Source organism: Salvelinus namaycush, chromosome 30, assembly GCF_016432855.1.
Source record: "Salvelinus namaycush isolate Seneca chromosome 30, SaNama_1.0, whole genome shotgun sequence".
Lineage (NCBI taxonomy): Eukaryota > Metazoa > Chordata > Actinopteri > Salmoniformes > Salmonidae > Salvelinus > Salvelinus namaycush.
Genome location: NC_052336.1, coordinates 30,308,588 through 30,331,642, shown reverse-complemented (window position 1 = coordinate 30,331,642; position 23,055 = coordinate 30,308,588). Strand labels below are relative to the sequence as shown.

General features: G+C 47.5%; 1 pseudogene; it reads right to left on the bottom strand.

The window, feature by feature from the left end:
- The window catches only part of LOC120025093, a 119,336-nt pseudogene that overhangs the window by 24,682 nt on the left and 71,599 nt on the right, over positions 1 to 23,055 (bottom strand).

Here is a 23,055-nt window from a genome sequence, read left to right as displayed (position 1 = left end):
ATCATGCTGTGGGGATGTTTTCACTGGCAGGAACTGGGAAACTAGTCAGTATCAAGGGAAAGATGAACGGAGCAAAGTACAGAGAGATCCTTGATGAAAACCTGCTCCAGAGTGCTCAGGACCTCAGACTGGGGTGAAGGTTCACCTTCCAACAGGACAACGACCATAAGCACACAGCCAAGACAATGCAGGAGTGGCTTCGGGACAAGTCTCTGAATGTCCTTGAGTGGCCCAGCCAGAAGCAGGACTTGAACATCTCTTGAGAAACCTGAAAATAGCTGTGCAGCGATGCTCCCATCCAACCTGACAGAGAAGAATGGGAGAAACTCCCTAAATAAAGCTGTACCAAGCTTGTAGCATCATACCCAAGACAACGAGGCTGTAATTGTAGTGCGTGCGTCCTGGCAGTAGAGAAGTCAGGCGCAGAAGAGCAAAGACTGTTACAACGGCGCAGTTTAATGATAAAAATCACCGTGAACAAAAACAATATATACAATGGGACAAAAACCCCAGACATAACGTGCACAAGCACTTACAAAAAACAATACCGGACAAGGACATGTGGGGAACAGAGGGTTAAATACACAACATGTAATTGATGGAATTGAAACCAGGTGTGAGGGAAGAAGACAAAACAAATGGAAAATGAAAGGTGGATCGGCGATGGCTAGAAGACCGGTGACGTTGACCGCCGAACGTTGCCCGAACAAAGAGGGACCCACTTCGGAGGAAGGTGACAGTAATCGCTGCCAAAGGTGCTTCAACAAAGTACTGAGTAAAGGGTCTGAATATGTAAAGCGTCTGTGTGTAGCTGGTGACATGAGTCAGGCGCAGGACAGCAGATAAGAGTAATGAAAGCAATTTTACTCAATAATATCACAATACACGTTGTATAAATACAAGGCCACAAATACGGACCGCAATACAATAAACAATTACTCTCAAACAAACATGGGGGAACAGAGGGTTAAATAATGAACAAGTAATTGGGGAATTTAAACCAGGTGTGTAAGACAAAGACAAAACAAATGAAAAGTGGATCGGCGATGGCTAAAAGGCCGGTGACGTCGACCGCCGGACGCCGTCCGAACAAGGAGAGGGACCGACTTCGGCGGAAGTCGTGACAGAATACTTATGTAAATGTGATATTTCAGTTTTTGCCCAAAAATAAGGCTGTAACGTAAGAAAATCTTGAAAAAGTCAAGGGGTCTGAATACTTTCCGAATGCTTTGTATAGGGGAATAGGGTGCCACTTGGGATGAAGGCCATCTCGCTCTCTACGAGGTCAGTACCGTTACCCTTTCCAGTCTTTAGAGACTCTCTAATTGTCTTCTGTATTGACTATTGGGTGTTGATTCCTGTTTTTTGTGGGATAGAAATTGATTCCACTGGGTGTGTGTTAGGGATGTGACAAATGGAAAATAAATATTAACGTTTAAACTGCAATTTTTTAAAGCAGTTTTCCGTTAAAACAATAAGCAAAATTCATTAAATTCCATGTGAACTCAAAATGTAGCTGCGCTGCTGCCAGCAATGGTTTGGGTGTCATGGTGCGTCCGTTTCAAAATGGTTAGGCACTGCACCTGTCCTACCATTACCGTACCTCAATTCCACCTCATACATTTTCAAAGTCTTGCCATACAAGGACTTCGTTCATATTGTCGCTTGCCTTTCTCTGCCTTTTTCCCCCACTGTTAACGATGATGCCGTAGTGGTGAAGAGTAGACCCCAAAATAAGTGATCCCTTGACTTCTTGCACATCAAGATTAGATTCCACTGGGAAGATGAAGTATGTTTGTAACGGAGGAGACTGATTAGTTGCCGTACTTCCAAGAACACAAACACGTGCATCTTTCATAGCGCCCTAGCAAAGGAGGGAGAGCTGGGAAGGGCACAGTATAGGCAGGTCGGCCACCAGAGACACTATGAAAAACTGCATCTCGCAATGGAATACTGTATGGAGAGCGCGAGAGAGCGAGTGAGAGAGAGATGAATGAAGAGCCCGAGAGAGCGAGCGAGAGAGAGATAATCCCACCACCATTGATGTGGAGCTGGCTTGCAGTCAAATGGCACTTTGTCTAACCATACCATATTATTCCTTTTTCTATGTACTGAGCTGAGAGAGCAGTACTAACGTATTTCCTGCCACTTCCACTCTCTGTCTGTGTGCCAAATGTCCCCCTAATTCCGCTTTTTGGGGTACATACGCTCCCTCATGGGGTACTATAGACACACACCTCAAACATTTAATGTATGTTAAGTCTGTCCATTCTGTGAGTCATTTAGCTTGTGATTATGTTTGTAATGTCACATCCATAACGCTGTAATTGCCCACATACAACATATTTCTAGCTGAGTTGCTCTATGTTGAGAGTGTTTAGCATGCAGGGCAGGTCCCAATCCACCAGTGGTGAGTAATAACAGAGGTAGATGTGTGAGTGTGTGTAGCTCATTTCAGTAGTAGTGAGTGTCGCGATAACACTGAGCTACGTGTGTGCACGTGTGTGTGTGTGTGTGTGTGTGTGTGTGTAGGGCCCATTCCAGTAGTAGTGAGTGATCACAGCCTAACTCGGGGGTCTCATCACTCTGCTAACTGATGCCTAAGGAGAGCGGGTAAGTCCGCTAAGGCCAAATACAGAGAGCATTGAGCTAAAACCTCATTTACCTTAGGGCTGGAAGGCAGTTGTGTGTGTCTGCTTGTTTTATAGAATGAAATGTGCATGCAAGAGGCCAGCAGGACGCGTGTGTGTATCCAGAGCGTTGATGGATACAGAAGCACCACCAGAGAACTGTAGATTGTACCAAACTGGTTTACTCTTCAATAAGAATAAATTAAGAAAAAATAGAACAGTCACTCCAAATCTCTTCCTCACTCACTCACCCACCCACTCCCACACACCAACAGTGTGCATATGGCAGCGGCTGCTGTTAGGAGTTGGGACAGACTGTCAGCAGATGCTAGTCGACCTTTCTACACACTCTGCAGGGTCTTAACCCATTTCAACACTGCAGTGTCTTAACCCATTCTAAAACTGTGTTGTCTCAACACATTTTAACACTACAGTGTCTCAACACATTTCAACACCCTGCAATGTCTTACCACGTACGGATGTTTTACAATTTCTGGCAATGGTTTAATGTGGCTGCTTTTATGGGGGGGAGGGCTGTCGGCCAAAAGCAGTCTACACTGGCTAACGGACACACTGCTTCTCCGCACCGTCTTTACACATTTCAACACTGCAGTGTGTCAACTTATTCAAAAGGCATTTTAAATCACCCAGAATAGTTAAGGGAAAACACATTATAAAGCAGGACTGGCACTTAACTGACAGACGCATTGTGAACGTTGAGTCAATGTTACGGGGTTGTCAGTGGGGTGACGTGGCTGTGGCTCTGACCAGAGCCGAGTGGTGCTTTACTCAGGGACAGTGGACGTCCAGTCCCCAATACAGGCCATTCATTACACTGGCCTCCTATTGGATGTTAGTGGGGGAAGACTGGACAGCATGGAGCTACGGTCTCATCCATCCCAACATCACCGGACACATCCCTGATTCCCATTACGACAACGCACACAGGCCATCAAATACAACACACAGACCATCTTTCACGAAGTATAGTACTGTATATACACAAAAGCACATGTTCTCAATGTACTGTACACACACACACACCATCGTTCACAACACTGTACACTCACACCATTGTTCACAATGTAATGTACGTGTGCACACACACACACAATTCATATCATACACTTACATTCACTATTTACACACAGCTTTATACATATCACATCTGTAACAGCATCACTTCATGAAATAACATTTTAATTGGCTTAGTTAAATGTTTTTACATTATATGTTCCGTTCAGTTATAAACGCTATTTGTATCAGTACGCGAGTGCTTGAGGTAAGCTATCAGATAAAGTTCAACATGGTGTTTTTGATGACTGACTGTTTTGATCTCACTCGGTCTCTCTATAGGTGACAGATAACTAACACAGCCTGACTACATCAGCACCACAGGCAGATTACCTGGCTCTCAGTAGGATGTTCGAGGAAGATCTGGTGTAAAAAATATCACAGGTGACAGTTGGGTGTGCATGCAGTGCAACCACAATAGACACGGACAGACATGTCCATACACACACAAACATGCAGGTCCATGTTCCCACCAGCGGCGCACAATCACACACATTCAGGAAACCAGTGCTGTCTGGGAAACTGACCTGCTTGTACATGAATGGGATATTGTAGCAGGAATACTGTCTGTTTCCAAAGCGTCTTGGTGACCTGTGGCCCCGTGGAGAACATCACCTGTGATTCAAAAGCAGAAAACGTTATTTAGTCTTGGGCAACAGCAATCAACATGATGTACATGAAGCTACAACATTGAGGAATAACGACTCATTCCATTGTGACACTTCTATTTCTGTGGCTCATCTAATAATTCCACAACTGCAGTAGAACATTAACCGGTCCCACACTCTTAAACCTACTAAACCCATCTCATACAGTGGCAAGAAAAAGTACGCGAGCCCTTTGGAATTACCTGGACTTCTGCATGAATTGGTCATCAAATTTGATCTGATCACCTACAGTTGAAGTCGGAAGTTTACATACACTTAGGTTGGAGTCATTAAAACTTGTTTTTCAACCACTCCACAGATTTCTTGTTAACAAACTATAGTTTTTGGCAAGTCGGTTAGGACATCTACTTTGTGCAAGTCATTTTTCCAACAATTGTTTACAGACAGATTATTTCACTGTATCACAATTCCAGTGGGTCAGAAGTTTACATACACTAAGTTGACTGTGACTTTAAACAGCTTGGAAAATTCCAGAAAATTATGTCATGGCTTTAGAAGCTTCTGATAGGCTAATTGACATCATTTGAGTCAATTGGAGGCGTACCTGTGGATGTATTTCAAGGCCTACCTTCAAACTCAGTGCCTCTTTGCTTGACATCATGGGAAAATCAAAAGAAATCAGCCAAGACCTCAGAAAAAAAATTGTAGACCTCCAAAAGTCTGGTTCATCCGTGGGAGCAATTTCCAAACGCCTGAAGGTACCACGTTCATCTGTACAAACAATAGTACGCACGTATGAACACCATGGGACCACGCAGCCGTCATACCGCTCAGGAAGGAGATGCATTCTGTCTCCTAGAGATGAACGTACTTTGGTGCGAAAAGTGCAAATCAATCCCAGAACAACAGCAAAGGACCTTGTGAAGATGCTGGAGGAAACAGGTACAAAAGTATTTATATCCACAGTAAAATGAGTCCTATATCGAAATAACCTGAAAGGCCGCTCAGCGAGGAAGAAGCCACTGATCCAAAACCACCATATACAAGCCAGACTATGGTTTGCAACTGCACATGGGGACAAAGATCGTACTTTTTGGAGAAATGTCCTCTGGTCTGATGAAACAAAAATAGAACTGTTTGGCCACAATGGCCATCGTTATGTTTGGAGGAAAAAGGGGGAGGCTTGCAAGCCGAAGAACACCATGAGCATCGTGGTTTGGGCCTGCTTCGCTGCTTCAGGGCCTGGACAGCGTGCTATCATCGACGGAAAAATGTATTCCCAAGTTTATCAAGACATTTTGCAGGAGAATGTTATGCTATCTGTCCACCAATTGAAGCTCAACAGAAGTTGGGTGATGCAACAGGACAACGACCCAAAACACAGAAGTAAATCAACAACAGAATGGCTTCAACATAAGAAAAGATGCCTTCTGGAGTGGCCCAGTCATAGTCCTGACCTCAACCAGATTGAGGTGTCGTGGCATGACCTCAAGAGAGAAGTTCACACCAGACATCCTAAGAATATTGCTGAATTTAAATAGTTTTGTAAAGAAGAATGGTCCAAAATTCCTCCTGACCGTTGTGCAGGTCTGATCCGCAACTACAGAAAACCTTTGGTTGAGGTTATTGCTGCCAAAGGATGGTCAACCAGTTATTAAATCCAAGGTTTCACATACTTTTTCAACCCTGCACTGTGAACGTTTACACGGTGTGTTCAATAAAGACATGAAAACGTATAATTGTTTGTGTGATATTAGCTTCAGCAGACCGTGTTTGTCTATTGTTGTGACTTAGATGAAGTTCAGATCAAATTGTATGTCCAATTTATGCGGAAATCCAGGTATTTCCAAAGGATTCACATACTTTTTCTTGCTACTGTAATTCTATCCTACTCATAGTCTTCTAAAGACGAGGTATTTCATTCACACACATAACCTTAGTTCCCATTACAAGTGGTGTAGCATTACATCTCAGCAGTTATGCTCAAATGGCAAGTCAAATAGGACGTGTAATTAAAAGACTTGACGGCACGTCGCTCGCGGAGCTTGGCATTGGCTTTTCCGAGTGGCTGGCTCCGGTGGGTGCTTACATCAGCAATCAGGAAACGCACCGGCGTCGATTGCCTCCCAAGGACGTGGGGAATGCCAAAGCGTGAATATAATTGGGTTGCCGTTAAACGGAAGGGCCGCCACATGCTGCTTACCTTGTTGCCGCAGAATCTGTCGAAGAAAAATGTCAAAGTAGCCCACGATGGCCTGGAAATGAAATATGAGAGGGTTGTTGGAATGTGACATTACAACAACCCGTGGGGGCCTGTTCCAAATGGCACCCTATTCCCTACATAGTGCACTACTTTTGACCTATGAGCCCTGGTGTAACGGTCGTCTGTGGTGGTAGAAGGATCGGACCAAAGCGCAGCGTGGTAAGTGTTCATGTCTTTAATATAAATCCAAAAACTGAACACAGGACCAAAAACAATAAACGATGATCAAACGAACCAGTACCGTGTGGCGACAAACACTGACACGGAAACAAACACCCACAAACCAAAAGTGAAACCCAGGCTACCTAAGTATGATTCTCAATCAGGGACAACGATTGACAGCTGCCTCTGATTGAGAATCATACCAGGCCGAACACAAAACCCCAACATAGAAAAACACACATAGACTGCCCACCCCAACTCACGCCCTGACCAACTAAATAAAGACAAAACAAAGGAAATAAAGGTCAGAACGTGACACCTGGTCAAAAGTAGTGCACTATATGGGTCATTCTACAGAAGTGGTTGAAAGTGTTTGAAAACAAATAAGTCACCAGCTTAGGACATTTATTCAAATCATGACATTCATTCCAAGGCAATAACAAACATAGTAAAAAAAAAAATTGTTTATACAGTGCATTCGGAAAGTATTTAGACCCCTTGACTTGTTCCACAATTTGTTACGTTACAGCCTTATTCTGTAGGGTAAAATCCTGAAGCATCTGGGGCGGGCTTCCACCCACCACAAAATATGGTGATGAGAGGAAGTCTAGTGGCAGGCAGAGGGAGAAGATAGAGCAAGGCGAAACTGGGCCGAAATGATGCAAATGTTGTCATAAATGAAACATCCAACCTCAATACAGTTTTCTGTTCCCAAAACTACAATGTTACAAACAGTTTTGTACACTTGATCCTTCGGTAAAGTTTTTTTAAATGACATTGTTTGAAGAAGTGCAGGAGTGAATTTGAATTATGCACACACACACACTTCAGAGAGTAGTCATTGCCCAATGGAAATATGCAAATAGATGCTAAAACATGCCAATAGGATCTCACTAGCTCGTGCTTGGCTTTGCCCACCTCCTTGATTGTTCTGTCCACTGTGTTTCATTGGCTCCCATTGTAAACAACACTGCTGTCCTGTTTTAGGCAAGTTATCATAATCTTTGGTTGCATGTTATGGAACTCAAGTACAATAGGCTGTGTATGTTACAGATAGATCAGTGTACGAGGAAACAACCAATGAACTGAACTGTTGTTCTCTTTTCAAGTGATTTTACCAATGATTTAAAAAACATAATAATCTTTCTCCTTTATTTAACCAGGTAGGCCAGTTGAGAACAAGTTCTTATTTACAACTGCGACCTGGCTAAGATAAAGCAAAGCAGTGTGACACAAACAACAACACCGAGTTACACATGGAGTAAACAAACGTACAGTCAATAACACAATAGAGAAAAGAAAGTATATATACAGTGTGTGCAAATGGCGTGAGGAGGTAAGTGTAACGTCCTGACCAGAGTTCTTATGTGTTTTGCTTGTTTAGTGTTGGTCAGGACGTGAGCTGGGTGGGAATTCTATGTTGTGTGTCTAGTTTGTCTGTTTCTGTGTCCAGCCTAATATGGTTCTCAATCAGAGGCAGCTGTCAATCGTTGTCCCTGATTGAGAATCATATATAGGAGGCTTGTTTTGTGTTGGGATTTTGTGGGTGATTGTTTCCTGTCTTCTGTCTTTGTGTTCTGCACCAGATAGGACTATCTCGGTTTTCACATTTGTTATTTTGTATTTTTGTATAGTGTTCACGTTATTGTCTCTTCTTTATTAAAGCATGTTGAACACTAGCCGCGCTGCATTTTGGTCCTCTCCTTCACCCCAGGAAGAAAGCCGTTACAGAACCACCCACCAAACTCGGACCAAGCAGCGTGGCAACGGGCAGCAGCGACAGCAGCAGAGAAAGGAGGAATGGACATGGGAGGACGAGCTGGACGGTAAAGGACCCTGGGCAGAGCCAGAGGAGTATCGCCGCCCCAAAGCAGAGCTGGAGGCAGCAAAAGCGGAGAGGCGGCGTTTTGAGGAGCTAGCTCGGCAGCGGGAGCCGGATCTGGGTTACACCACTTGGGAGGAAATAAACAGGTGGTCGGTTGACCCAGGGAGAGTGCCGGAGCCCGCCTGGGATTCCATGGAGCAATGTGCAGAGGGATACCGGCGAATGAGGTTAGCACGACAGCGCGGTAGGAAGCCCGAGAAGAAACCCCAAAAATTTCTTGGGGGGGGGGCTAAAGGGTAGTGTGGCGAAGTCAGGTAGGAAACCTGCGCCCACTTCCCATGCTTACCGTGGAGAGCGGGAGTACGGGCAGACACCGTGTTATGCGGAAGAGCGCACGGTGTCTCCTGTACGTGTGCTTAGCCCGGTGCGGGTTATTCCACCTCCCCGCACTGGCCGGGCTAGATTGGGCATTGAGCCAGGTGTCATGAAGCCGGCTCAACGTATCTGGCATCCAGTACTTCTCCTCGGGCCGGCATACATGGCACCAGCCTTACGCATGGTGTTCCCGGTTCGCCAACACAGCCCAGTGCGGGTTATTCCACCTCCCCACACTGGTCGGGCTACGGGGAGCATGCAACCAGGTAAGGTTGGGCAGGCTCGGTGCTCAAGGGAGCAAGTACGCCTGCACGGTCCGGTATATCCGGCGCCACCTTCCCGCCCCAGCCCAGTACCATCAGTGCCGACACCACGCACCAGGCTTCCAGTGCGTCTCCAGAGCCCTGTTCCTCCTCCACGCACTCTCCCTATGGTGCGTGTCTCCAGCCCAGTACCTCCAGTTCCAGTACCACGCACCAGGCCTACTGTGCGCCTCAGCAGGTCAGAGTTGGCCGCCTGCACTGCTCGTCTGCCCAGCGCCGTCTGCACTGCTCGTCTGCCCAGCGCCGTCTGAGCTGCCTGCCTGCCCAGCGCCGTCTGAGCTGCCTGCCTGCCCAGCGCCGTCTGAGCCATCCGTCTGCCGAGTGCCGTCTGAGCCATCCGTCTGCCCAGTGCCGTCTGAGCCATCCGTCTGCCCAGTGCCGTCTGAGCGATCCGTATGCCCAGCGCCGTCTGAGCCATCCGTCTGCCCAGCGCCGTCTGAGCCATCCGTCTGTCCCGAGCCGTTAGAGCCGCCCGTCTGTCCCGAGCCGTTAGAGCCGCCCGTCTGTCCCGAGCCGTTAGAGCCGCCCGTCTGTCCCGAGCCGTTAGAGCCGCCCGTCTGCCCCGAGCCGTTAGAGCCGTCCGTCAGTCAGGAGCCGCCAGAGCCGCCAGCCAGTCAGGAGCCGCCAGAGCCGCCAGCCAGTCAGGAGCCGCCAGAGCCGCCAGCCAGTCAGGAGCCGCCAGAGCCGCCAGCCAGTCAGGAGCCGCCAGAGCCGCCAGCCAGTCAGGAGCCGCCAGAGCCGCCAGCCAGTCAGGAGCCGCCAGAGCCGCCAGCCAGTCAGGAGCCGCCAGAGCCGCCAGCCAGTCAGGAGCCGCCAGAGCCGCCAGCCAGTCAGGAGCCGCCAGAGCCGCCAGCCAGTCAGGAGCCGCCAGAGCCGCCAGCCAGTCATGAGCCGCCAGCCAGTCATGAGCCGCCAGCCAGTCATGAGCTGCCCTCCAGTCATGAGCTGCCCTCCAGTCATGAGCTGCCCTCCAGTCATGAGCTGCCCTCCAGTCATGAGCTGCCTTCCAGTCATGAGCTGCCCTCCAGTCATGAGGTGCCTTCCAGTCATGAGCTGTCCTCCAGTCATGAGCTGTCCTCCAGTCATGAGCTGCCCTCCAGTCATGAGCTGCCCTCCAGTCATGAGCTGCCCTCCAGTCATGAGCTGCCCTCCAGTCATGAGCTGCCCTTCAGTCCGGAGCTGCCCTTCAGTCCGGAGCTGCCCTTCAGTCCGGAGCTGCCCTTCAGTCCGGAGCTGCCCTTCAGTCCAGAGCTGCCCTTCAGTCCAGAGCTGCCTCTCTGTCCGGAGCTACTTTTCAGTCCGGAGTTGCCCCTCTGTCGTGAGTTGCCCCTCTGTCGTGAGTTGCCCCTCTGTCGTGAGTTGCCCCTCTGTCGTGAGTTGCCCCTCTGTCGTGAGTTGCCCCTCTGTCGTGAGTTGCCCCTCTGTCGTGAGCTACCTCTCTGTCTTGAGCTACCTCTCTGTCCTGAGCTATCTCCTCTATCTAGGGGGGGCCTTGGTGAAGGTTCCTAGACCAAGGTCGGGGGCGAGGGTCGCCACTCAAAGGACGCTAAGGAGGGGGACAAAGACAGTGGTAGAGTGGTGTCCTCGTCCTGCGCCGGAGCCGCCACCGCGAACAGATGCCCACCCAGACCCTCCTCTTGAGTTTTAGGGGTGCGTTCGGAGTCCGCACCTCAGGGGGGGGGTACTGTAACGTCCTGACCAGAGTTCTTATGTGTTTTGCTTGTTTAGTGTTGGTCAGGACGTGAGCTGGGTGGGAATTCTATGTGGTGTGTCTAGTTTGTCTGTTTCTGTGTCCAGCCTAATATGGTTCTCAATCAGAGGCAGCTGTCAATCGTTGTCCCTGATTGAGAATCATATATAGGAGGCTTGTTTTGTGTTGGGATTTTGTGGGTGATTGTTTCCTGTCTTCTGTCTTTGTGTTCTGCACCAGATAGGACTGTCTCGGTTTTCACATTTGTTATTTTGTATTTTGTATAGTGTTCACGTTATTGTCTCTTCTTTATTAAAGCATGTTGAACACTAGCCGCGCTGCATTTTGGTCCTCTCCTTCACCCCAGGAAGAAAGCCGTTACAGTAAGGCAATAAATTGGCCATAATAGCGAAGCAATTACAATTTAGCAAATTAACACTGCAGTGATAGATGTGCAGATTATGATGTGCAAGTAGAAATACTGGTGTGCAAAAGAGCAAAAAAGTAAATAAAAACAATATGGGGATGTGGTAGGTAGATTGGATGGGCTATTTACAGATGGGCTGTGTACAGCTGCATCGAACGGTTAGCTGCTCAGATAGCTGTTGTTTAAAGTTAGCGAGGGAGATATAAGTCTCCAACTTCAGCGATTTTTGCAATTTGTTCCAGTCATTGGCAGCAGAGAACTGGAAGGAAAGGCGGCCAAAGTAGGTAATGGCTTTGGGGATGACCAGTGAAATATACCTGCTGGAGCGTGTGATACGGGTGGGTGTTGTTATTGTGACCAGTGACCTGAGATAAGGCAGAGCTTTACCTAGCAAAGACTTATAGATGACCTGGAGCCAGTGGGTCTGGCGACGAATATGTAGCCGAGGACCAGCCGACGAGAGCATACAGGTAGCAGGGGTTGGGTGGTATATGGGGCTTTGGTGACAAAACGGATGGCACTGTGATAGACGGCATCCAGTTTGCTGAGTAGAGTGTTGGAGGCTATTTTGTAAATGACATCGCCGAAGTCGAGGATCGGTAGGATAGTCAGTTTTACGAGGGTATGTTTGGCGGCGTGAGTAAAGGAGGCTTTTTTTGCGAAATAGGAAGCCGATTCTAGATTTAATTTTGGATTGGAGATGTTTAATATGAGTCTGGAAGGAGACTTTACAGTCTAGCCAGACACCTAGGTATTTGTAGTTGTCCACATATTCTAAGTCAGAACCGTCCAGAGTAGTGATGCTAGTCGGGCGGGCAGGTGCGGGCAGCGATCGGTTGAAAAGCATGGATTTAGTTTTCATGACCAGTGTTAACATTCCTTCCTCAGTAACGTCACACACACTAGACAAGCATGGGTAGTGAGTTGTAAACACACTGTATATCTACATGTCCTAGCCTACGGACACCAAGGTTAAACCAAAATACATTATTTCTAGAGAGGGTGCTAAAACTTTGGCATCATCCCACTCCTACTGTGTGGGCAGTCGTGGCTCACTGGTGAGGGGCAGTACTCAATAGAACCAGGTGTTCCCTCTCCGCAACCTCCCACCTAAAAACATGGAGCCTTAAATTTGGCTGAGTCAACACACGGTCCCATGTGGTACACCTCACCTCGCCTCACAAAACAAATAAATTACTTTTTGGCCGTCCCTGACAATACTGGGCATATTTTGCTGACCGGCTAAATCCGGTGTGTTACACAAAATAAGCAATGTCGGCTTTTTGATGTGGTGGCTACTAGATCTAATTTCAAACAGAATAGACTAGGACTTAGCCCATGTATTGTAAAGTGAGAGTCATTTCATATGTGTGTGTGTGTGTGTGTGTGTGTGTGTGTGCATGTGCATGTCTTATTTACATTTACATTTAAGTCATTTAGCAGACGCTCTTATCCAGAGCGACTTACAAATTGGTGCATTCACCTTATGATATCCAGTGGAACAGCCACTTTACAATAGTGCATCTAAATCTTTTAAGGGGGGGGGGTTAGAAGGATTACTTTATCCTATCCTAGGTATTCCTTAAAGAGGTGGGGTTTCAGGTGTCTCCGGAAGGTGGTGATTGACTCCGCTGACCTGGCGTCGTGAGGGAGTTTGTTCCACCATTGGGGTGCCAGAGCAGCGAACAGTTTTGACTGGGCTGAGCGGGAACTGTACTTCCTCAGAGGTAGGGAGGCGAGCAGGCCAGAGGTGGATGAACGCAGTGCCCTTGTTTGGGTGTAGGGCCTGATCAGAGCCTGAAGGTATGGAGGTGCCGTTCCCCTCACAGCTCCGTAGGCAAGCACCATGGTCTTGTAGCGGATGCGAGCTTCAACTGGAAGCCAGTGGAGAGAGCGGAGGAGCGGGGTGACGTGAGAGAACTTGGGAAGGTTGAACACCAGACGGGCTGCGGCGTTCTGGATGAGTTGTAGGGGTTTAATGGCACAGGCAGGGAGCCCAGCCAACAGCGAGTTGCAGTAATCCAGACGGGAGATGACAAGTGCCTGGATTAGGACCTGCGCCGCTTCCTGTGTGAGGCAGGGTCGTACTCTGCGAATGTTGTAGAGCATGAACCTACAGGAACGGGCCACCGCCTTGATGTTAGTTGAGAACGACAGGCTGTTGTCCAGGATCACGCCAAGGTTCTTAGCGCTCTGGGAGGAGGACACAATGGAGTTGTCAACCGTGATGGCGAGATCATGGAACGGGCAGTCCTTCCCCGGGAGGAAGAGCAGCTCCGTCTTGCCGAGGTTCAGCTTGAGGTGGTGATCCGTCATCCACACTGATATGTCTGCCAGACATGCAGAGATGCGATTCGCCACCTGGTTATCAGAAGGGGGAAAGGAGAAGATTAATTGTGTGTCGTCTGCATAGCAATGATAGGAGAGACCATGTGAGGTTATGACAGAGCCAAGTGACTTGGTGTATAGCGAGAATAGGAGAGGGCCTAGAACAGAGCCCTGGGGGACACCAGTGGTGAGAGCACGTGGTGAGGAGACAGATTCTCGCCACGCCACCTGGTAGGAGCGACCTGTCAGGTAGGACGCAATCCAAGCGTGGGCCGCGCCGGAGATGCCCAACTCGGAGAGGGTGGAGAGGAGGATCTGATGGTTCACAGTATCAAAGGCAGCCGATAGGTCTAGAAGGATGAGAGCAGAGGAGAGAGAGTTAGCTTTAGCAGTGCGGAGCGCCTCCGTGACACAGAGAAGAGCAGTCTCAGTTGAATGACTAGTCTTGAAACCTGACTGATTTGGATCAAGAAGGTCATTCTGAGAGAGATAGCAGGAGAGCTGGCCAAGGACGGCACGTTCAAGAGTTTTGGAGAGAAAAGAAAGAAGGGATACTGGTCTGTAGTTGTTGACATCGGAGGGATCGAGTGTAGGTTTTTTCAGAAGGGGTGCAACTCTCGCTCTCTTGAAGACGGAAGGGACGTAGCCAGCGGTCAAGGATGAGTTGATGAGCGAGGTGAGGTAAGGGAGAAGGTCTCCGGAAATGGTCTGGAGAAGAGAGGAGGGGATAGGGTCAAGCGGGCAGGTTGTTGGGCAGCCGGCCGTCACAAGACGCGAGATTTCATCTGGGGAGAGAGGGGAGAAAGAGGTCAAAGCACAGGGTAGGGCAGTGTGAGCAGAACCAGCGGTGTCGTTTGACTTAGCAAACGAGGATCGGATGTCGTCAACCTTCTTTTCAAAATGGTTGACGAAGTCATCCGCAGAGAGGGAGGGGGGGGGGGGAGGGGGAGGAGGATTCAGGAGGGAGGAGAAGGTGGCAAAGAGCTTCCTAGGGTTAGAGGCAGATGCTTGGAATTTAGAGTGGTAGAAAGTGGCTTTAGCAGCAGAGACAGAAGAGGAAAATGTAGAGAGGAGGGAGTGAAAGGATGCCAGGTCCGCAGGGAGGCGAGTTCTCCTCCATTTCCGCTCGGCTGCCCGGAGCCCTGTTCTGTGAGCTCGCAATGAGTCGTCGAGCCACGGAGCAGGAGGGGAGGACCGAGCCGGCCTGGAGGATAGGGGACATAGAGAGTCAAAGGATGCAGAAAGGGAGGAGAGGAGGGTTGAGGAGGCAGAATCAGGAGATAGGTTGGAGAAGGTTTGAGCAGAGGGAAGAGATGATAGGATGGAAGAGGAGAGAGTAGCGGGGGAGAGAGAGCGAAGGTTGGGACGGCGCGATACCATCCGAGTAGGGGCAGAGTGGGAAGTGTTGGATGAGAGCGAGAGGGAAAAGGATACAAGGTAGTGGTCAGAGACTTGGAGGGGAGTTGCAATGAGATTAGTGGAAGAACAGCATCTAGTAAAGATGAGGTCAAGCGTATTGCCTGCCTTGTGAGTAGGGGGGGAAGGTGAGAGGGTGAGGTCAAAAGAGGAGAGGAGTGGAAAGAGGGAGGCAGAGAGGAATGAGTCAAAGGTAGACGTGGGGAGGTTAAAGTCACCCAGAACTGTGAGAGGTGAGCCATCCTCAGGGAAGGAACTTATCAAGGCGTCAAGCTCATTGATGAACTCTCCAAGGGAACCTGGAGGGCGATAAATGATAAGGATGTTAAGCTTGAAAGGGCTGGTAACTGTGACAGCATGGAATTCAAAGGAGGCGATAGACAGATGGGTCAGGGGAGAAAGAGAGAATGTCCACTTGGGAGAGATGAGGATCCCAGTGCCACCACCCCGCTGACCAGAAGCTCTCGGGGTGTGCGAGAACACGTGGGCAGACGAGGAGAGAGCAGTAGGAGTAGCAGTGTTATCTGTGGTAATCCATGTTTCCGTCAGTGCCAAGAAGTCGAGGGACTGGAGGGAAGCATAGGCTGAGATGAACTCTGCCTTGTTGGCCGCAGATCGGCAGTTCCAGAGGCTGCCGGAGACCTGGAACTCCACGTGGGTCGTGCGCGCTGGGACCACCAGGTTAGGGTGGCAGCGGCCACGCGGTGTGAAGCGTTTGTATGGTCTGTGCAGAGAGGAGAGAACAGGGATAGACAGACACATAGTTGACAGGCTACAGAAGAGGCTACGCTAATGCAAAGGAGATTGGAATGACAAGTGGACTACACGTCTCGAATGTTCAGAAAGTTAAGCTTACGTTGCAAAAATCTTATTGACTAAAATGATTAAAATGATGCTGTACTGCTGGCTGGTGAAGTAGGCTAGCTAGCAGTGGCTGCGTTGTTGACTTTGTTTGAAAGTGTTGCTGGCTAGGTAGCCTCGATAACTGGCTAGGTAACCTCGATAACTGGCTAGATAATTACTCTAAACTACACAATTATCTTAGATACAAAGACAGCAAAGACAACTATGTAGCTAGCTAACACTACACTAATCAAATCGTTCCGTTGTACTGTTTCGGTAGAAGTTGGCTAGCTGGCTAGCTAGCAGTGTTGACAACGTTAGAAGATTCGATAATTCGATAATAATCTAAACTACACAATTATCTTTGATACAAAGACGGCTATGTAGCTAGCTAAGAAAAAAGTGCTAAGATCAAACAAATCAAACCGTTGTACTGTAATGAAATTAAATTAAATGTAATACTACCTGTGGAGCGAAGCGAAATGCGACTACTCGCTCCAACCCGGAAGTGCTTTTTTTTATTGTTTGCATTACTCTTAAAAGGGTAGGCCTGTGTGTGTATTTATACAGTGCATTCGGAAAGTATTCAGTATTCATTTTTTATTTATTCATTTTTTCCACATTTTGTTAGGTTACAGCCTTATTCTAAAATGGATTAAATAAAACAATTTCCTCAATCTACACACAATACCCCATACTGACAAAGCAAAAACAGGTTATCAATTTTTGCAAATGATTATTTACAAAAGTATTCAGATCCTTTGCTATGAGACTCGAAATTGAGCTCAGGTGAATCCTGTTTCCATTGATCATCCTTGAGATGTTTCGACAACTTCAATGGAGTCCACCTGTAAATTCAATTGATTGGACATGATTTGGAAAAGCACACATCTTCATAAGAAACAAGATTCTCTGGTCTGATGACACCAATATCGAACTCTTTGGCCTGAATGCCAGGCGTCACGTCTGGAGAAAACCTGGCACCATCCCTACAGTGAAGCATGGTGGTGGCAGTATCATGCTGTGGGGGTGTTTTTCAGCAGCACGGACTGGGAGACTAGTCAGGATCGAGGGAAAGATGAATGGAGCAAATTACAGAGAGATCCTGAAAAATGAAAACCTGCTCCAGGGCGCTCAGGACCTTAGACTGGGGTGAAGGTTCACCTTCCAACAGGACAACGACCCTAAGCACACAGCCAAGACAATGCAGGAGTGGCTTTTGGACAAGTCTCTGAATGATCTGCAGAGAAGAATGGAAGAAACTCCCCAAATACAGGTGTGCCAAGCTTGTAGCGTCATACCCAAGAAGACTCGAGGCTGCAATCGCTGCCAAAGGTGCTTCAACAAAGTACTAAGTCAAGGGTCTGAATACTTATGTAAATGTGATATTTCATTATGACATTTTTTATACATTAAAATGTCTAAAAACCTGTTTTTGCTTAATCATTATGGGGTATTGTATGTAGATTGATGAGGTGAAAACGGTTTAATCCTTTTTAGAATAAGGCTATAACGTAACAAAATGTGGAAAAAGTCAAGGGGTCTGAAAGCTTCCCGAATGCGCTGTACATGTAATGCCGTGGGTATTCTTAAAAGGGTACGTGTGTACAGTATAGATGCATATTGCACAGCCATTTGTGAATAGATCATTTCGTAATTATACTATTTCTATGAATTCATGGCGGGCGTTCATTTCAGTTCTAAGTAAATACATGACTGAGCCTTTGAGCCTTAAGCTATAAATAAACACTTGAGTGAAAAACAATTCACATAACTAAACAAATTGAAATCTCTCTCACACATACACATACGTCAGCCTGGAGGTGACTGTTTTCTGCAGATGTGTGAGGTAAAAATGACCCCCCCCCCCCCCGGGCCAGTTTTCCTCTTGTTTCTCCCCCAACTGAAGGAAGAGAGTCACTATCAATCTCTGGAGCGCACTTGTAGTGGCAATGATGCAGAACTAATAGCTTTTAATCCTGACGCAGCTGACAACTTGGATGCCAGCTCTCGCAGACAAAGAGGACTAGAATCAATGCAAGGGGAGAGAAAGAGGGAGAAAGGGGAGGGAGAAATAGCCAGGAAAAGAGCATGGCCGAGAAGGAAAGCAGAGAGTGAAATAGAAAGAGTGAGTGTGAAATAGTGTAGGAGTCATGATAGCTTACTTCTGAGAGGGTGGTGGTTGAACTTGGTTGGCCATGAAGCTAAAATATCCCTCAGGTACAGCAATCCTTGAAATGAGCAAGACCTTATCTTTAGTATTTACACCACACATCAGTATTAAAGGTATGTTTCAACACTACCCGCTCAGCTATTTCATAGCAAGAGTGAATGTGTGCCCAGAGAAAAAGGAGGTTGGACACACACACAAACAAATGGGGTTCCATACTTCATAATCACCGGGCCATCATCGACTCCATGTTCCACACACTCCTCAACACCGCGTTCCACAATCAGCCTTTATCGATTCAGACAGGCGGGGCGGGAACCTAGCACTAGCTCTAGCACTGAGCCAGACTGGGAGAAACGGCCCAAAGTGGGAAAAAGGAGCATGTCAACCCAATGCAATGCAATTATGGCTTTTAATGAACGCCACAGGAACGCTCAGTCGCAAGGTAATTGGGAAATTAGGCCTAATTGCTCGTCAGGCAGAGTGGATTCACCTCTCGCTGGTTTTCGAGGCAGAGATAACCCTCGCCCCTCGTCGCCGATAACAAAGCCTCATAAGCGGGATTGATTGTCACCTCTGCGTTGTTTTCAACTTTTTCGACGTGAGAGAATGTCCATGAAAACAATCCATCCATTAAAACAAACACCTCGGGTTCGGTTCTGTTTGGAAATGTCTGGTGAGTTGAGGGTTCAACGTTATAAAGTGTGAGATCACAGGTTGCGTCGGCAGCACTGCTCTTACGCGTACCCAAAAAGTCTCTAGAAAACTTTAATAATCCTGACAAATACACTCTGCCTGACCAAAACAAATCAGCAACCTCTCAATACAGACAACTCAACCTTAAACCTGATAAACATACTGTCTAAAACGACTAATGATGAATTGCTCAACACAAACTACTGAACAATGACTGCCTTATTCCAGACCATAGGTTGCCCTTCATTCACCTGGATAAGAGGACTGTTGCAACTGAGCAGTGATTTAGACTAGGCAGGATAGTTGCAGTGAAGATCTGGAGCTCCGTAAGAGAGAAACATTCATCTTGACAACTAAAATAGCCTTTATGATCCATATAAAAAAGAAAAACACCTGATCATAATTTTTTTTTAAACACTAGAAGGAATCAACTATGTCCAGCTCTGAAAGAGACTGAAAAGCAATTACTCACTTAGAATACGATTACAGAAAAACAAATGGTACAGTTTACATTCTATTAAAATCACCTACAGATACTGTATTTCTGAATTTTTATAGTATGTCAGTACATACAGTAAAATGGAATGGAAGAATGAAAAAGTGAAAAGGAAAACGCTTCCAAACTGGGAAAATAGGCTTAATTCCAGCTTAATCAGCTCAAAGCTTCACTACTGTAATGTGAAACACCAAAGACTGAAGCAGAGTACAGGCTTAGTTAACCATGGTGGGCAGCCAAAAATAAGACACCCACAAGGCTGCTACACAACAATACTACAGCCTACCCACCTCTGCATAGGGTTAGGGAGAGAGAGAGGGAGGGAGAGAAATTGGAGAGAAGAGAAGGTGGGAGAGAGGCCAGGAGGGAGTGAGAAAGGGGGACGTTGAATGAGAGAGAGGGAGGAATTACGGGGGGGAAAAACACAAACTGCAAAAACGGGACAAATCAAATGAGCGCTTTTATTTTCATCAGCGTTTAGCCTTCGGCCCGGGATCTGTCGGGGATAAGTGATGACAGCAGGCTTTTCGGCGGCCCACTCTGGAATGCCGCCGCACTCCGGACCCCGTTCCCAGGGAAGAGAGGGAGAAAATGTATAATTATCATCACGGATAACACCAACAGGGAGTAATTCATCATCACTCCCCTTTCACCCGACTGCGTGTCAGCACGCCACGTGGCTCGACCAGATACTATTATACAGCAGGGGGGAGGGGGGAGTGTGAAAGCAAGGGGGACAGGGGGAGTGGAAGAGGGGGAAGGGAGGGAGGGCTAATATGCTTTTGATGGGGTTTATCCAGGCGTGGAGTCTTCCTCCACAGCTAACTCAAGGGAGGGTTAGTGTTAATGTGCCCCGCCTCCTCCTCTCCTCCCCTCTATCCAGGCCCCAGTCAGTGCACTGCTTGCTGTGTTGTGCAGGCCACAGCGGACCTACCTCCCAACTCTACTCTCAGGCCTGCTCCCTTCTCCCACTGTTCCGCCGCAGTGCCTGCCCACACACACACACACAGTAGTTTAACCACATAGCGAGCGAGAGGTTGTGAGGCTTAGGGTGTGGGGTCCACAATAGAAATTACATGGGGTAGAGAGCAAGAAATGTGTGATTCCAGTGGCTCTCACACACACACTCACATTCTGAAGTGAGTATCGAGGAGAATGAGCAGTTTCCATGGGTTTGCTCTACTAGATTTATTCTTGGACCAACAATGTCAAAATCAAATAAAATGTTTAGAGAGAAGAGAGGTGTAGACCTTACAGGGGTGGCAGTTAGCCTAGTGGTTAGAGCGTTGGGCCAGTAACAGAAAGGTTGCTAGATCGAATCCCCGAGCTGACAAGGTAAAAATATGTTGTTCTGCCCCTGAACAAGGCAGTTGACTCACTGTTCCTAGGCCATCATTGTAAATAAGAATTTGTTCTTAACTGACTGGCCTAGTTAAATAAAGGTTAAATAAAAAAAGTGAAATGCTTACTTACAAGCCCTTAACCAACAATGCAGTTAAGAAAAATAAGGGTAAAGTATTTATTTATTTACTTCAGTAAAAAACAATGCTCTAATGACAGGAGTATATAACGTGAGTGTTCAGGGGGGCCGAACAAATACGTTTACATTTGAGTAAATTAGCAGACGGTCTTATCCAGAGCGACTTACAGTAGCAATTAGGGTTAAGTGCCTTGCTCAAGGGCACATCAACATATTTTTCACATAGTCGGGTCATGGATTCAAACCATTCATCTTTCGGTTACTGGCTGAACGCTTTTAACCGCTAACCTACCTGCTGTCCATTAAATTATACAATAATTTAATGGAAGGTCAAAGGGGCTCATATTTTAAGGGTTTGCAAATTTTGCATTTATAGACGAGACTCAGTTGAGAACAAATCAAAAAAAAATGTCACATGCGCCGAATACAACAGGCGTAGACCTTAGAGTGAAATGCTTACTTACAAGCAACAATGCAGTTAAGAAAAATACATTGAAAAAAAAGAGAAAAAGTAACAAATAATTAAAGAGCAGCAGTAAAATAACAATAGCGAGGCTATATACAGGGGGTACCGGTACAGAGTCAATGTGCGGGGCACGGTTTAGTCGAGGTAAGTGAGTAAATATGTACATAGTTATTAAAGTGACTATGCATAGGAAATAACAGAGTATCAGCAGTGTAAAAGAGGGGTGGGGGGGATGCAAATAGTCTGGGTAGCCATTTGCTTCCTCTGACACCGCCTGGTATAGAGGTCCCAGATGGCAGGAAGCTTGGCCCCAGTGATATACTGGGCTGTTCGCACTGCCCTCTGTAGTGGTCGGAGGCCGAGCAGTTGCCACATCAGGCAGTGATGCAACCAGTCAGGAAGCTCTTGATGGTGCAGCTGTAGAACCTTTTGGGGATCTGAGGACCCAAGCCAAATCTTTTCAGTCTCTTGAGGGGGAATATGTTTAGTCGTGCCCACTTCATGACTGTCTTGATGTGCTTGGACCATGTTAGTTTGTTGGAGATGTGGATGCCAAGGAACTTGAAGCTCTCAACCTGCTCCACTACAGCACAGCCCAAGAGAATGGGGGCGTGCTCGGTCCTCCTTTTCCTGTAGTCCACAATCAATTCCTTTGTCTTGATCACGTTGAGGGAGAGGTTGTTGTCCTTGCACCACACAGTCAGGTCTCTGACCTCCTCCCTATAGGCTGTCTCGTCATAGTCGGTGATCAGACCTACCATTGTTGTGTCATCAGCAAACTTAATGATGGTGCTGGAGTCGTGCCTGGCCGTGCAGTCATGAGTGAACAGGGGGTACAGGAGGGGACTTAGCACGCACCCGAGGGGCCCCCGTGTTGAGGATCAGAATGGCGGATGTGTTGTTACCTACCCTTACCACCTCGGGGTGGCTCGTCAGGAAGTCCAGGATCCAGTTGCAGAGGGAGGCGTTTAGTCCCAGGGTCCTTAGCTTAGTGATGATCTTTGATGGCACTATGGTGTTGAACGCTGAGCTGTAGCATTCTCACATAGGTGTTCCTTTTGTCCAGGTGTGAAAGGGCAGTGTGGAGTGCAATAGAGATTGCGTCATCTGTGGATCTGTTGGGGCGGTATGGAAATGAGAGTGGGTCTAGGGTTTCTGGGATAATGGTGTTGATGTGAGCCATGGCCAGCCTTTCAAAGCACCTCATGGCGACAGATATGAGGGACAGGGACTATGGTGGTCTGCTTGAAAACATGTTGGTATTACAGACTCAGACAGGGAGAGGTTGAAAATTTCAGTAAAGACACATACCAGTTTGTCAGCGCATGCTCGGAGTACACGTCCTGGTAATCCGTCTGGCTCTGTGGCCTTGTGAATGTTGACCTGTCTAAAGGTCTTACTCACATCGGCTGCGGAGAGCGTGATCACACAGTCGCCCGGAACAGCTGATGCTCTCATGCCTGTTTCAGTGTTACTTGCCACGAAGCGAGCATAGAAGGCATTTAGCTTGTCTGGTAGGCTCGTGTCACTGGGCAGCTCTCGGCTGTGCTTCCCTTTGTAGTCTGTAATTGTTTGCTAGCCCTGCCACATCTGACGAGCGTCGGAGCCGGTGTAGTACGATTCGATCCTAGTCCTTTATTGATGCTTTGCCTGTTTGATGGTTCGTCGGAGGGCATAGCAGGATTTCTTATAAGCTTCCGGGTTAGAGTCCCGCTCCTTGAAAGCGGCATCTCTACCCTTTAGCTCAGTGCGAATGTTGCCTGTAATACATGGCTTCTGCTTG